Source organism: Littorina saxatilis, linkage group LG15, assembly GCF_037325665.1.
Source record: "Littorina saxatilis isolate snail1 linkage group LG15, US_GU_Lsax_2.0, whole genome shotgun sequence".
Classification (NCBI taxonomy): Eukaryota; Metazoa; Mollusca; class Gastropoda; order Littorinimorpha; family Littorinidae; genus Littorina; species Littorina saxatilis.
In genome coordinates, this window is record NC_090259.1 from 42,201,253 (window position 1) to 42,216,668 (window position 15,416).

Below are 15,416 nucleotides of genomic sequence, written 5' to 3' on the forward strand. Positions count from 1 at the left end.
GGTCATCAGAAATAAGTGGAACGGTAAAAGAATGGAATCATACCAAGGTCATATGGCAGAATCGTATCATCATCAACCTTCCACCAAATTGACACCCCCCCCCCCCCTCCCCAAAGTCTGTGCAAATTTCTTACCTGGTTGCGATCATCACACTGACCGACAGCTCTGTTCCACCTGGAAACAAACATCTGATATAAAATCTAACATAAGGGCATATATTGCTAATTATATCAAGTGGCACAATGACCAGAAAGCAGATCTTTGAAGCCTGCATACCTTTAGCAAAATGCTAAAACGGTTTCAAGCGTGCCGATGTCCTTTTCAAATTGGCAAAAGTAAAATGAAGCTGCATCAGACAACTAGTCATCAAGGTAAATCAGAGAGATTCCCATAGTGTTATCTTCATCACATACAGCTTCAGAGACTTGCACAAAGGAAGGCCTACCACTGTTAAATTATCAAGGAAGGCCTACCACTGTTGAATTATCAAGACAGTCCTCACAAACTGCGCTAATTTTCAAGTGCACATAATAATAGTTAGGAACAATTAATCGGATTCTTTGAGAAAACAAGAAGAGCAAACGCTCGATCGAGTCACTTTCGCAGTTCTGAATATTATATGAGGCATCAGATGGACAGGAAGAAATTGCTATTCACAACACAATACAGATGTAAATAATTTGATGTAAAGAATAATCCTATAAAGTTTGAATCAAATCCGATGAATAGTTTCAGAGATATGATATTTCAATTTTTTTCCTTCAAGACATACCTGTGACCTTGAAAAAGGTCAAAGGTCACCAAAGCCGACGTCAAAGTGTAGAGGTCACTGGGAGTCACGTTCACATAAAATTTGAGCCCGGTCACTTTTATAGTTTCCGAGTAAAGCCCAACGTTAAGTTGTGTGTTGCCGAACAGAAAAGGCTAGTTATCTCCCTTGTTTTTCTGATAACGTTCGTAAAAGGCTACAGATGTAAATACTTTGATGTAAAGAATAATCCTACAAAGTTTCAATCACATCCGATGAACTTTGTCAAAGATATAAAATGTCTAATTTTTCCTTTGACGCTGACCTGTGACCTTGAAAAAGGTCAAAGGTCAACAAAACCATCGTTAAAGTGTAGAGGTCATTGGAGGTCACGACTAAACAAAATATGAGCCGGATCGCTTTGATAGTTTCCGAGAAAAGTCCAACGTTAAGGTGGTGTCTACGGACTTTTTCTCAAGTGACTCAAAAACCGGTACGACATGAATACATGTGTATTTGATAAATGGCTCTGGTTCAAATTTAAGTCCCCTGTAAAAGATATTACTGATTTGACGCACATTGCGATGTGACAAGTGCAATTTTGAACCCACTGGGTGTAAATTAAAAACCAGTCTCTTCAAGGCATGTAATATTTCAACTTAAATTCCTAGTCGCACAGTGTTTAAACAGTCCTGCTACTAGATTAACCTTCAAGCAACCACATAGACTAAGATATGCTGTGTCAGATAGGGGCGAAATATTTTCGTCACAAAAAATCTGTTGAACTATGAAATCATCATCCACAGCACCCTGCCTATGTGAAGTGTTTGTTTACTGGAAGACAAGTCAAGCCAAGTGCAAATAATGCATTTCCAGCAGCAAGTTTATTACCTCAGGTACATGGACCTTTCAGCTTCATTCGTTGTCTTTAGCTCCGAGAGGTTCCCCACAAGGAATATGCCAACCAGACCCTGCAAAGACAATATACATAGCATCAGACACTACTTTACCAAGAAAATGTTTCGATCATATACTTGCAATATATCCGACACACACAACCCCTTCCCTACTTAATTTATGATCGGTGTCTCAGACGGGGGCATTCGCTGTCGATCATAAGTATCAGCTTCTGAAATCATCACTGACACAGATCATGCTACGCGATATTAAAACTCCTCTCCCGTAGGTTCTACAGTACCAGACATGCCTACCCCAAAATGTAGAAAAGTGGAACACAAAATGTGAAAATCGGGAACATGCCTCAGAATAGAGGAACATCTGAGTATTCAAGCCGAGTGCAGCTAAGCATGTTGGTGAAGACGTGAAGCGCCCCGAACATGCTGAATCCGAGTCTTCTTGTCAACCCTTTTCTTTTTAGCAGCCGGCTTTTTCTGAACTTCTTCCTCCTTGCGATCAGTTTCGTAGTCACTTTCTGACAACACGCGCTTTTTAGAAGTACTCGCCATTTTGAAGTCTCGATTCGAACAATGGGAAAGGCTCGATTCGAACAAGGGCCGGAAGTTACCGTTAATTAATTTCCGTCGGTGTAATTCTCGGCCGCCGATTGACTCCCAAACTTCGGCAATCTCCGGATGAAAATATGGTACGCGAAAGTGACCAAAACTCGTCATTTTTATTTTTTTCGGAGCGCTTTGGGAAAAATTCTGAATTATCGTAACGAAGTCATTTTTCATGATTTTACGGAACAAATACGGCTATTCCGTATGGGCAAGCATGTCTGCAGTACTATCAATGATATTTCTATCGTGTCAAATCCCAACTTGTGCAACTTCAGTAGCACCTTCAAGACCAAATTTACGCTGTAAGAAAAACATACCAAAAAAAAAATTAATGATTAAAATGCTCTGAGTCCGATGTAGGGTCTTGGTCCCTGGATGAAAGTTTGTTTTAAAACTAGCTCACATTGCAATCTAAATCCGACCTGATCCGGGACAGTGCCATTAACTTTTAAGTGTAACCCCATTGAACAACCACTAAGCACACGCGCGATTTCATAAATTGATTAAAAGCTGTGTCAGATAGGGGCGAAATTTTTCTTCACAAACATCAGTTGAACTATGAAATCATCATCCACAGCACATGACATTGCCTTGAGTTTAGAGGACTCGCTATCAGGGCTGCAACGCACCTCAGTTAGCAAACTTTCCCATTGCAGTGTTTTTCTCTCGTGCTTAATTACTAGATTTATTCTCGTGACGGAGAAAGTGAAGCCATTGCCAAACCTGGGAACCCCTGTTTTGCACTTAGATCATTCTCAAAGAAACTTGGCACATTTGAAGAAAAATAAGTTGGAACATCCAAAATACTGGATTGGCTTCGAGATGTGCTTGTGCAGAAAAGTAGTCTATACAGTTTTCGGGTCGTTTTTTCTTCTTCACCGACAGCACTGATCGTATTTAAGACAAAGCGTACAAAAATACAGCAAAATCATATAGGTTCCCAGGTCAGCACCGCTCTTATTAAACCTTACCATGTGCAAGATTCTGCAGAATGTGCATCGGAAGAGGTAGAACAAGCCAGAGGGCTCTTATAGTCAAAACGTTCTCTAGAAACTTTGAACGAGGTTTTTTCCCACATGCTTTACAAGTTCAATTGCCATGCCCATCAATTCTCAAATCATGATCAAGTATAAAGATTATATTCATTAAAACTGCCTTTGTCAATATGCGCAGGAACAGGTTGCCTCAGACAAAGTTTGGTGGTTTATCTCGTCATACAGACTGTCAAGAGTAGCAAATAGTGTCATCACTGGCAAGACCAACCACATACAATTAAAGGTCTAAGGTAGGAAACCAGTTTTAATTACCATCATCTGAGCAGTGGAGAATTGCGAACAGGCAATCATACTAGTCACAAGCAGCACCAACCAATTTGTTTTAGACACCTGCACAAAGTGAAAAGCAAACATTTTATTAGAAACAAGTCTACTTCAATTTCTACAATTAATAGTACTGTAAAAGAAAACAGAGCCACACGTCAGCGACTAAAAAGTTGCATGTTCTTCAAAAGGCCCTGCCTGAAGACTCCGTGACTTGCACTTTTGACAGAAATTCAAACCCACAGCATACAGTTGTAGAACAAACTTCCTATACAAAAAATTGAGCATCTAGTAACAACAAGTCACATTTTCTACCAGAGCAGCACATTTACACAGCACAATGGTAACACCCCTCCCCTTTTAAAATAAAGAACACGTGAAAGGTGACAAAACATAAATTTAAAGAGAATGCATCCAGCTCGACCAATTTCCCCATGAATAAAAAGCCACATGCGTCTGTGTGGACAGAAACACCTTCATTGCTTCAATTCCAAAATCAACCTACACTACAAATATTTGGGGGGGATCGTCATATGAAACTCGAAAATTTTATTGTAAATTTTCATTTAATAAATATACCTACCCGAATCACATGTAGCATTGACACAATCGGAGATGCTAGGTTCTGAAAAGGCTAACCGTCTAAGGGAAGCAACCCCAACCACAAAAAGTGTAAACGTAGCCATGGTAATGACCATACACCCGGGGAGTTACCTCCCATCGTGCATGCCATGTCACTACTGCTACTGAACACGTGGTTCATATCATTCGACCTAAAGAATAAATTCTCCAAATCAAAAGCGGGGTTGGCGGGAGGGAATATACTATGTGATTCGGGTAGGTATATTTATTAAATGAAAATTTACAATAAAATTTTCGATTAAATTACATATTCCTACTCCGAATCACATGTAGCAGATTACAACAACAAGGCGGTGGGAAAGAAAAATCTAACTCACTCAAAAAACCTTGCCAAAAACCTGGACCGCTGCCAAAGAATCAGGGCGGTCCCAGTGGGAAAGAAAATCTAACCCACTCAAAAGCCCTTGCCAGGGCTGGCCCACTGCCAACAGGCAGTGAGGGAACCAAGGAAAGTCCTGATTGACAGCCGAGAAGTATCTCAGGCAAAGCGAAAGAGACAACCTCAGAGATCCAGAAAGCTGTGCTCAGCACTTCTTCCAATCTCCTAGCCGTAAAAAACAGCACAGGAATAGACCCAAGCCTTGGATTAATAACCCTGGCGAGCCAAGGGAAAGACAAGCTTCCCCCCCCCCCCTTTTATTGGAAGGAAATGCTAATGTCCTGAGAAGATCCGTGCGTAAGGTTGTCCCCTCAACTGAGAAGGACGAACCCCCGCGGTGACCTTAAGACAACCATGCCAAAGTCTGCAAACCTTGGGATGTAGTAAAGCCCAAAAGGCTTGTGAGAAAGAAGTCAGCTCAAAATAAGAGTGACCAATCCCCACGAAAGAGCGAGAGAGAGACATCCAAGCACTACGTACCAGAGTCCACCTCGAAGAGAAAACTCACAAATAGAAGGTCGCCAGTCATCCCCTACCAGTCCCTGCGAACGCAGGGAGAGAGGTAGCACCCGACAGCAGCCACTTACGACTGTGCGTAAGCTACCGGAAGTGAGGACCCACGGTGGTCAAAAACCGATGTGACTGGCAACCATAAACAAAATGGCTAAAAGCCAGAATGTTCCCAAAACAGTCTGCTTGAAGGTAATCGAGAGTGAATCAAAAACCGAAAGCAGAAAACCAAGACTGGTAAACGTAAACCGTGAAGCCAGCCAGCCATAAGACTCCCGAAACCAGAGTTCTCAGGGAAAAAACAGGCAGTTAACTTCCTAGCCAAATCAAGAGCCTACCTGAGTTTGGCCAGAAACCCAGAGCGCGTCTGTCCCTGTCTGAAGACAGAGTCCAACGCGGAGAAAAACGGACAACCGCCCTAGACAAAGTTGCCTTTTGTAGCCGGGCGACTGTAAGGAAACCCGACCCAACGGACGTCATCCGGACTCGCCTCATACTAAGATGAGGAAGAAGAGAGGAAAGGCCCAAGACTGAAGTCACAGGAACCGAACCTTAACTAAACCTCTGCCCGAAGGAGAAGAGTAGCCAAAACCTGAGAGAGAGGAGGAAAGCCACAAAGAACTACTCCTCAAACATCCATTGTCCAAGACAATGCCCCCTCAGGAAAACCTGAATGTTACTTCCGAGGCCAACTCAAGTGAACCTTAAGTTTGGACGAAACACCAGAACGCGTCTGATCACTAGAGAAAGACAGAGTCCGACTCGATGAAAGACGACAAGGACCAAAGTCCGAACGTTTGTGGCCAAACAGGGGTAACCTGAAGCCAGAGAACCCCACAAGCCACAAGAAACGGGAAGGCAACAACCACCATCGCCGCAACGTGGAATGGCTGTTGCCCGGCCAAGGCTGCCTATTGGCTGCCAGCTTAGCTTAACCAGAGGAATGAGCATGCTTCTGCTAAGCATGTTTCTGAGTATGCTAGCCCTACCTTCCTTCAACCTTTGTAAAGCAGTCAGAGACCTGGTGATCTCTACTCGACTGAATCTCTACTGCAGGCAAAGTTTAAGCGACTCTCTTTGACTGTTCAGGGAACTGAGAACGCGAAAGAAACGAGTCCCTCCGACACCCGCCGTACGAGCGTAGAGAAGGAAGGGCAGCCTCATCTGCTCCATGCTCACCCTAGCAAGGGCTGGCCAACAGAGTAGAGAAAGGAGGCAAGTTCCAAAGGCTGAATAAGCAAGAAGGAACAAAAGGTGAAGCCCGTGTAGCCGAAGCCAGCCAAGGCTGAGCATGTTCCGGAACTGAACCATAGTAGAAACAGCGGCAGAACCAAAACACTAGAGATACCACCTTCGGGAGGAGATGGCCTAGCCAAAACCTGCAAACCGTGGTACCTACAAAAGGTGACTAAGGAACCGGAAGTAGAAAAAACATCCTATCTTCACGGAACGGAAGTCCGACATCGACAACAAAGTCAACCAACAAGGAAGCCACCAATGTCGATGCACCCAAGGGAAATCCTGAGCCGAAGCTTGAGCTGCGACGGAAATCCAGAACGTGTTCGATTGCTGACTAAAGACTGAGAACCAGAATAGCTCAGCTACGAACGCAAACCGAAGTCACAGTTGCTGGTGGTAAACTGATGAATGAGATGACCGGAAACCGGAAAACCATCCAACCGGAAAAAGACCTGACTTATCCCCCTACTGACGGTCGTGAATAGGGGAAACGTCCAGGGCCACCCGAACTGACTAGGCAGTAAACGCAACACCCAACAGGTAAAGTGAAGACTGCCCCGGCTGAGGCTAAAAGCCTAAATGCCCGTAGGCCAGCCGCTGTTCCTCACCCACCGACCTCCGAAGGAGTGTCAGGAAGAGGAGAAGTGTATCCGAACAGAGCCGGAAATGCAGCAGACAAAACCGCAAAAAACGGAAGCGAAAGATGCATAGAGTAGACTGAGGCCGGAAGCCCGAACGCCCGTAGGCCAGTCCTCTGTCAACTCCAGTCAAAACCGCAACGTGTACTTGAAATGGAGGACTTATGCTTCCAGTAAAACCGGAAACACCACGCCGACAACGGCTGCCGCACTGGTGAAACACAAATGCCCACGACGGAACAAGAGTGAGACAGACCAGAAGAGGACTGGGGCCGGAACCCGAACGCCCGTAGGCCAGTCCTCGATCAACCCCAGACAAGCCACTACGTGCGCTTGTGATGGAGAACCTATGCTTCCAGACAGGAAGTGTAGGAGGCCGAAGCCCCGCCCGGGAAAACCTTCGACGTGACCTCTGCCGCAGCTTAGAGGACAGCGTTAAGCCTTTTTCCCAATAACCAGCACGTGTGGAATCGCTGACGACAGACTGAATGTCCGACACAACCGGCGAAAAAACCGAAGTCCACGTACTGGTGGAAGGCCGGTGAAACGGCATAACCGGAAAACCGGAAATCCGTCCCCCCCGACGTCGTCCTAACTCATGCCTCGACCAGGCTAAGAGAGAGAAGACGGCAAGTCTGCAGCCGCAGGCACCGGAACGGCAGTCGACGCGACAACCGAAGGTTGAAACGCTGACTACATCGGCCAGAGCTGAGACACCACCTGCCCGAAGGGCTGGCGTTGCTCCTCAGCTACCGACATCCGGGAGGAAGTGGAAGCGAAAGGAGCAGTAAATCCGGGTGGAGCCGGAAAGCACCAGACGAGACCGCGAAAAGCGGAAGCGCCGAATGCGAGGACGGAGGCCGGAAGCCCGAATGCCCTAAAAGGCAACGTCCGGTCAACCCCGGAAACGACCACAGCGGGTGCGTACGTCAGAGGACCTATGCTTCCAGCGAGTGCCGGAAGCGCAGCGCCAGAAACGGCTACCGCCATTGCTCCGCCACACAATGGTCTTCGAGGAAGCCAGGGTGTGACTGAACAGAGGACGAATGCCCGGGGGGCAACGTCCGGTCAACCCCGGAAACGACCACAGCGGGTGCGTACGTCAGAGGACCTATGCTTCCAGCGAGTGCCGGAAGCGCAGCGCCGGAAACGGCTACCGCCACTGCTCCGCCACACAATGGTCTTCGAGGAAACCAGGGTGCGACTGAACAGAGGACGAATGCCCGGGGGGCAACGTCCGGTCAACCCCGGAAACGACCACAGCGGGTGCGCACATCGGGGGACCTGGTCAACCCCGGAAACGACCACAGCGGGTGCGTACATCGGGGGACCTATGCTTCCGGCGAGTGCCGGAAGCGCAGCAGTCGGAAACGGCTAGACAACTCCGGAAACGACCCCAGCGGGTGCGTACGTCGGAGAAGTAGCCGGAACCAACTGCCGCCATTGCTCAGCCACACAATGGTCTTCAGTGAAGCCAGGGTGCGACTGAACAGGGGTTTGCGGGTCGTGAACCCGCCGAAAAGAGCTGTGTCCCAGCAGGGACTGTCCGACGGCCTCACGAGGGCCTGTGGACCAGCTCGACTTACTTGAATCGCCAACCACAGCGGTAGAAGACGAAGAAGCAAAACATCCGCCCTAGACAACGTCTCGGCCGGAAGCGTCAAAGAAGCCAACAAGGTGACGTCGCCCACAGACAGCGGGACCAACGGAAAACGCAGGCTTAGAACGCGAAAAATTCTTCACAAAGATAAAGCAGACACCTGCAACACCTGATCTGCTAACGGCAGAGAAGGCGAGGAGAAGAAACAGGACGTACAACAGTATATGACTGCCCCACAAAGTGTTTGTTCGAGGCAGAAAGAGTAACGAACAAAACATAACAAACATGTTAAATCCGAAACCACGACCAGTCCTACGGACTGGTAGATACCTGCTAAAGCCTAGCCAAGTAAACCACTGTCAGCAACGCTGATACACAAAATGGCGGCCAAGCGATAAGTTACTGGACAAAATTTAGAAGTCCAAAACGGACGAAAATTAAGCAATAACAAAAATTCCTGTCAAAGTAATGACGAAATATGAAATGGCTTACCAACTAACAAAGCAGAAGGCAAAAACGCAGGTAAAGTAAGGAGAACCTCACCATAACATAGGCCTAGCCACATAAATAAGCTGTCAGGAAAGCTGAGCAACCGAAAGTGGCGGCCACAAGATAAGTTACTGAAACGCATTTAGGAGTCCAAACGGACAAAAAGTCAGCAACTATAGATAAATTCCTGTCAAACCAAAGACAAGAAGGAACAAGCTTACCAACTAAACAAAGCAGCAAGCAAGTAAGAAGGTAAAATTACGTTTACCTCCAAAATACATCGGCCTAGCCACAAAAATCTGTCAACTCATGCTGACAACAAAAATGGCGGCCAACAGTAGTCACTGAAATATCACAGGTCCAAACACGGACGAAAATCAGCAACTACAACAAATTTCCTGTCAAAATAATGACCAAAATGGAAAGAGCTCACCAACTACGAAGCAGGAGGCAAGATAGACGGTAACGTGGCCGGTGGGTGTCAAAACAACACCAAACAGCGCAGCCACAGGGGAGCCCAAAAATCAACAACCTGCTCCCTCGAAAGCTGTAAGGTCGAATGATATGAACCACGTGTTCAGTAGCAGTAGTGACATGGCATGCACGATGGGAGGTAACTCCCCGGGTGTATGGTCATTACCATGGCTACGTTTACACTTTTTGTGGTTGGGGTTGCTTCCCTTAGACGGTTAGCCTTTTCAGAACCTAGCATCTCCGATTGTGTCAATGCTACATGTGATTCGGAGTAGGAATATGTAATTTAATAACGTTTTATTTTTTGCCTCTCCCATCAATCATTTTTTTCCCATTGTGTCTTCTTATATTGAATAGCATATAACAAAACTCTTGTAAGCATCATAGGAACAAAAACTATGGCAGTGGAACTTGAAAATAAAATGGGTCACCCGTCTGCATGCAGACCATGTGGTAGGGATAACCGACCAAATTTTGTATATTATTTTCAATAAAAAGTAAGTATCCAGCCATAAACTACAGTCTTTCAATATTGCAAAACAATCACTGAATTGACCAGGTGACATGTATTTAATTTTTAATGAATTTTTCAAATTTTACCAAAATTGTGAAAAACGAAAATTTGAGAAAAACACTGACCCCATAATCCACATCATTTCCCAAGTTGACAAAATTACTTAAACATAGACAACAATATTTCAAATGGTAATGTCTGCAAGAACAATGATTTTGCATACAAACAAATAACATAAAAGCCAAAAAAAAGACTACTTACTAATAGTCGTGCACACACCAGAGTTTTTTAAAATGACAGTTGTCGAATTTCTAAATCACAGTAATAATACAAATTCTGGTCTGCTGCAGCCCTTAATATTTGTGGAAATTATGTAACAATATAAAGCATGTGACACAGTAAACCGACAAAAATATTTTGCATGCAAACAAATAATATAAAAGAAAAAACATACTGTTTTGTAATATTCGGTGCAGAGACGTTTCTTAAAAAAACACATTTGGTCAAATGTTTACATAACATAATTTATGAATTTAGCAATATTTTATCTGCAGCAGCAATTAATATTTGTTTTAAATTATGTAACTAAATAAAGCATGTTACATAGTTAAAAGAATTTTTTTTATAAACGTTTCATTACTTTAATTAAAAGTTATTTATTCACATGCTTTAACGTTTTCAGTGAAATTGCTTTATGATTTTGATAATAATTAAGAATTACTATTAATTCATAAATAAAATGTATTTACATAGTACACACACCTAAATTTTGTATTTCACACTAAAATATGATAATTAAATAAGTTTAAAAAAACATGTGCTCACAAACGTCAACACTGCTACCATGTGGTGCCCCACTTCTCAGCAATCTTCTTCCTGGCCTTTGTCTTACCATGCATACATTGTAATGACTTTAGCCTAAGTTTTTGCTCTTCAAACTTTACGATTTATGCAAACGTCACTATTAGCCTAGGCATTACTTGCATTTTTCCAGGCAAAGCCAAAACGCGGCAAACTCGCCGCAAACTGCAAAGGCCAACCAAACAAAAAACAAACAAATATAATATCAGTTCTATGACTGTGACCGAGTTACCACATCAACTTTGTCATAAATATGTAGGAGAGGTAGTTTACATACTTCAGGATTCACAATTCAGTTCAGTGTTGAGGCTGCAAAAATATCGTCTGCACACTACACAGTCGTAGCAATGTGTGGGGTGTCAAGGACGCCAAGGTCACGTGACCTACTTTAACCAATCACTTGCATTCGAGTTCGGCTGTTTCCGTCAGTACTCGGAAGTTGGTGATACCTTGTGTGAAAACACCACTTTTCCCATATCCTAACGTCACATTTCTGCCATTTTCTGATTTTTCTCTATTAGAAAATACATTGGAGATGACCAACAAACCCAACTTGAGACTTAACACTTCCTGCTTTTGAGGGAAAAAAATGTCGAAAGTTTTCACAAATAAAATTTACCCAGTACGAGTTATTGCCAGATGTTTTGAGGTCACTGTTAACAGAGATGAATATCTCGTCTACAATAATTGGTTAACTTTTTCGCCCTCCGACCAATAGGAGAAGAGTTCTCAAGCGTTCTTTGAACCCTCCTTTTCGGTCCATTATCACGGGGGATAACCGGTCAAATGCCGAACAGAAGCCGAATGCCGCTCATGACACGTGTGAAGGCAAGTTTTGTCTGTTTTCTAGGCATTGTTTGATTTATGTCGGGATTTAAGGTAAGCTACTGATTCAGCGATGACTAAATTTGTTTCTCGATGCATAAAAAGTCAGGGAGCGATTGATATTTGCCCGTAAATATCCTTCAAAGCTGAAAATGTCCGCGATCGAGCACCGGAAATGGCTGTTCGATGGGTTTTGCAAGTAGAAATGTGCTTTATTTCACCAAATCAGCTCGTATTTGGTATGGGTACGGGATTCTAGAGGACGAAGGAGTCATAAGAGGTGCAAAGAAGTGCTATTTGGGAGTAGAATAAATCTTCCGAGACAGTAGACAAGAGAAGGTCATATTTGAGAGAGGAGCGCGTAGGCCGATTGTCTTTCCGACAAGCGAATGATACAGCAGATTAATCATTCGTTTTGACCAGAAACCTAGTCTCTAGTTTTTATGAATGAGTTTTTTAATTAAAACAATCACGAGAACTCTCTCGCTTAGCCTAATGGCTGTTCGATGGGTTTCGCAAGTAGAAATGTGCTTTATTTCACCAAATCAGCTCGTATAAATTTGACATCGGTTTGGTATATATATATATATTTTCTAATCCTACCGCGAACTGGATAGCAGACGCGGCACGACTGTTGCACCACACTTTGAAGTAATCCCACACTTTGAAGTAAATTACTTCAAAGTGTGGGGATGTGCCCCACACTTTGAAGTAAACCCATTTTTTACTTCAAAGTGTGGGGGGATCTTCCCACACGTTGAAGTAAACTCAGTTTTTACTTCAAAGTGTGGGGGGATCTTCCCACACTTTGAAGTAACTTACTTCAAAGCGTGGGACTTTTGCATTGCCTGTTTGAGCCTGATGATTTTGTCAAAAAAATGGCAGTCTTTTGGATGAGTGAACAGAAAAAGTGAGCGAGCCAAGAAACATAGTGATGTTTGTTATCAGGCTTTAAAGGCATATGTACGCGCTCCCGTGTTTACAAAGTGTAGTTTGCCCATAATCGATGTCAAACGCACCATAAGACCATGTAATGACGATATGTCGCCATGCGCGGACCATATACATGCATTACAGCTTGTTCTAGCCTCTGAAAAAGTGAGGATGTCAACAAAGACGCGGAGTTATTTCCCTTGCGTCAACGCTACCTCTGTTGGCAAATCTATAAATAGGACGATCTAGATCAAAATAAAAATTCAAATATCTCAACATTTAAGGGGTCCTAGACCACAATATCTTGCAGGGAACTTAATTTAGCATGTCTCCAGCTGTGGGTAAAGCAATTAGCGTGTATAGTCATCGAGTACATATGGCTTTAAGCAATGTCCCATTGTTGAGTGTGACGAAAACTCGTGGTGACGATTTTAAAACATGTTGGGTCACGCATGGTCCAATCTTACATGGTCCAACCTTACATGGTCCAACATTACATGGTCCAACCTTACATGGTCCAATCTTACATGGTCCATATATATTATTGGACCATGTAAGATTGGACCATGTAAGATTGGACCATGTAAGGTTGGACCATGTAAGGTTGCACCATGTAAGGTTGGACCATGTAAGGTTGGACCATGTAATATTGGACCATGTAAGATTGGACCATGTAAGGTTGGACCATGTAAGATTGGACCATGTAAGGTTGGACATGGTAAGGTTAGACCATGTAAGGTTGGACCATGTAAGGTTGTCCATGTAAGGTTGGACCATGCAAGGTTGGACCATGCAAGGTTGGACCATGTAAGGTTGGACCATGTAAGATTGGACCATGTAAGATTGGAACATGCAAGGTTGGACCATGCAAGGTTGGACCATGTAAGATTGGACCATGTAAGGTTGGACCATGTAAGATTGGACCATGTAAGATTGGACCATGCACGATTGGACCATGTAAGGTTGGACCATGTAAGATTGGACCATGTAAGATTGGACCATGTAAGGTTGGACCATGTAAGGTTGGACCATGTAAGGTTGGACCATGTAAGGTTGGACCATGCGTGACCCAACATGTTTTAAAATCGTCACCACGAGTTTTCGTCATACTCAACAATGGGACATTGCTTAAAGGCATATGTACGCGCTCCCGTGTTTACAAAGTGTAGTTTGCCCATAATCGATGTCAAACGCACCATAAGACCATATAATGACGATATGTCACCATGCGCGGACCATAATACATGCATTACAGCTTGTTCTAGCCTCTGAAAAAGTGAGGATGTCAACAAAGCCGCGGTGTTAGCTCCCTTGCATCAACGTTACATGTGTTGCCAAATCTATAAATAGGACGATCCAGATCAAAATGAAAATTAACATATCTCAACATTGAAGGGGTCATTGACCACAATATTTTGCAGGGAACTTAATTTAGCATGTCTCCAGCTGTTGGTAAAGCAATTAGCGTGTATAGTCATCGAGTACATATGCCTTTAAAGCCTGATAACAAACATCCCTATGTTTCTTGGCTCGCTCACTTTTTCTGTTCACTCATCCAAAAGACTTTGCCATTTTTTTTGACAAAATCATCAGGCTCAAACAGGCGATGCAAAAGTCCCACGCTTTGAAGTAAGTTACTTCAAAGTGTGGGAAGATCCCCCCACACTTTGAAGTAAAAACTGAGTTTACTTCAAAGTGTGGGAAGATCCCCCCACACTTTGAAGTAAAAAATGGGTTTACTTCAAAGTGTGGGGCACATCCCCACACTTTGAAGTAATTTACTTCAAAGTGTGGGATTACTTCAATCAATCAATCAATGAGGCTTATATCGCGCATATTCCGTGGGTACAGTTCTAGGCGCTCTGCAGTGATGCCGTGTGAGATGAAATTTTATACGGCCAGTAATTGCAGCCATTTCGGCGCATATTTACCTTTCACGGCCTATTATTCCAAGTCACACGGGTATAGGTAGACAATTATTAACTGTGCCTAAGCAATTTTTGCCAGGAAAGACCCTTTTGTCAATCGTGGGATCTTTAACGTGCACACCCAATGTAGTGTACACGGGGGGGGGGAGTTCGGACACCGAAGAGAGTCTGCACACAAATTTGACTCTGAAATAAATTTCCGCCGAACCTGGGATCGAACTCACGCTGACAGCGGCCAACTGAATACAAATCCAGCGCGCTACCAACTGAGCTATATCCCCTTCAAAGTGTGGTGCAACAGTCGTGCCGCGTCTGCTATCCAGTTCGCGGTAGGATTAGAAAATATATATATATATATACCAAACCGATGTCAAATACGAGCTGATTTGGTGAAATAAAGCACATTTCTACTTGCGAAACCCATCGAACAGCCATTAGGCTAAGCGAGAGAGTTCTCGTGATTGTTTTAATTAAAAAACTCATTCATAAAAACTAGAGACTAGGTTTCTGGTCAAAACGAATGATTAATCTGCTGTATCATTCGCTTGTCGGAAAGACAATCGGCCTACGCGCTCCTCTCTCAAATATGACCTTCTCTTGTCTACTGTCTCGGAAGATTTATTCTACTCCCAAATAGCACTTCTTTGCACCTCTTATGACTCCTTCGTCCTCTAGAATCCCGTACCCACACCAAATACGAGCTGATTTGGTGAAATAAAGCACATTTCTACTTGCAAAACCCATCGAACAGCCATTTCCGGTGCTCGATCGCGGACATTTTCAGCTTTGAAGGATAT

At 43.9% G+C, this 15,416-nt stretch overlaps 5 non-coding genes across 5 annotated transcripts; all 5 read right to left on the reverse strand.

Moving 5' to 3' along the window:
• On the reverse strand, positions 1–78 carry LOC138949575 (small nucleolar RNA SNORD47). The gene has a single exon (XR_011450351.1). It is a non-coding gene; the product is annotated as a small nucleolar RNA SNORD47 (small nucleolar RNA).
• Positions 79–344: 266 nt separating this feature from the next.
• LOC138949574 (small nucleolar RNA SNORD79) lies at positions 345–417 on the reverse strand. Its single transcript, XR_011450350.1, has one exon. It is a non-coding gene; the product is annotated as a small nucleolar RNA SNORD79 (small nucleolar RNA).
• Positions 418–1,482: 1,065 nt separating this feature from the next.
• On the reverse strand, positions 1,483–1,557 carry LOC138949577 (small nucleolar RNA snR60/Z15/Z230/Z193/J17). Its single transcript, XR_011450353.1, has one exon. It is a non-coding gene; the product is annotated as a small nucleolar RNA snR60/Z15/Z230/Z193/J17 (small nucleolar RNA).
• Positions 1,558–2,775: 1,218 nt separating this feature from the next.
• On the reverse strand, positions 2,776–2,848 carry LOC138949578 (small nucleolar RNA snR60/Z15/Z230/Z193/J17). The gene has a single exon (XR_011450354.1). It is a non-coding gene; the product is annotated as a small nucleolar RNA snR60/Z15/Z230/Z193/J17 (small nucleolar RNA).
• A 601-nt stretch (positions 2,849–3,449) lies between these two features.
• On the reverse strand, positions 3,450–3,523 carry LOC138949572 (small nucleolar RNA SNORD24). The gene has a single exon (XR_011450349.1). It is a non-coding gene; the product is annotated as a small nucleolar RNA SNORD24 (small nucleolar RNA).
• Between the last annotated feature and the right edge of the window lie 11,893 nt (positions 3,524–15,416).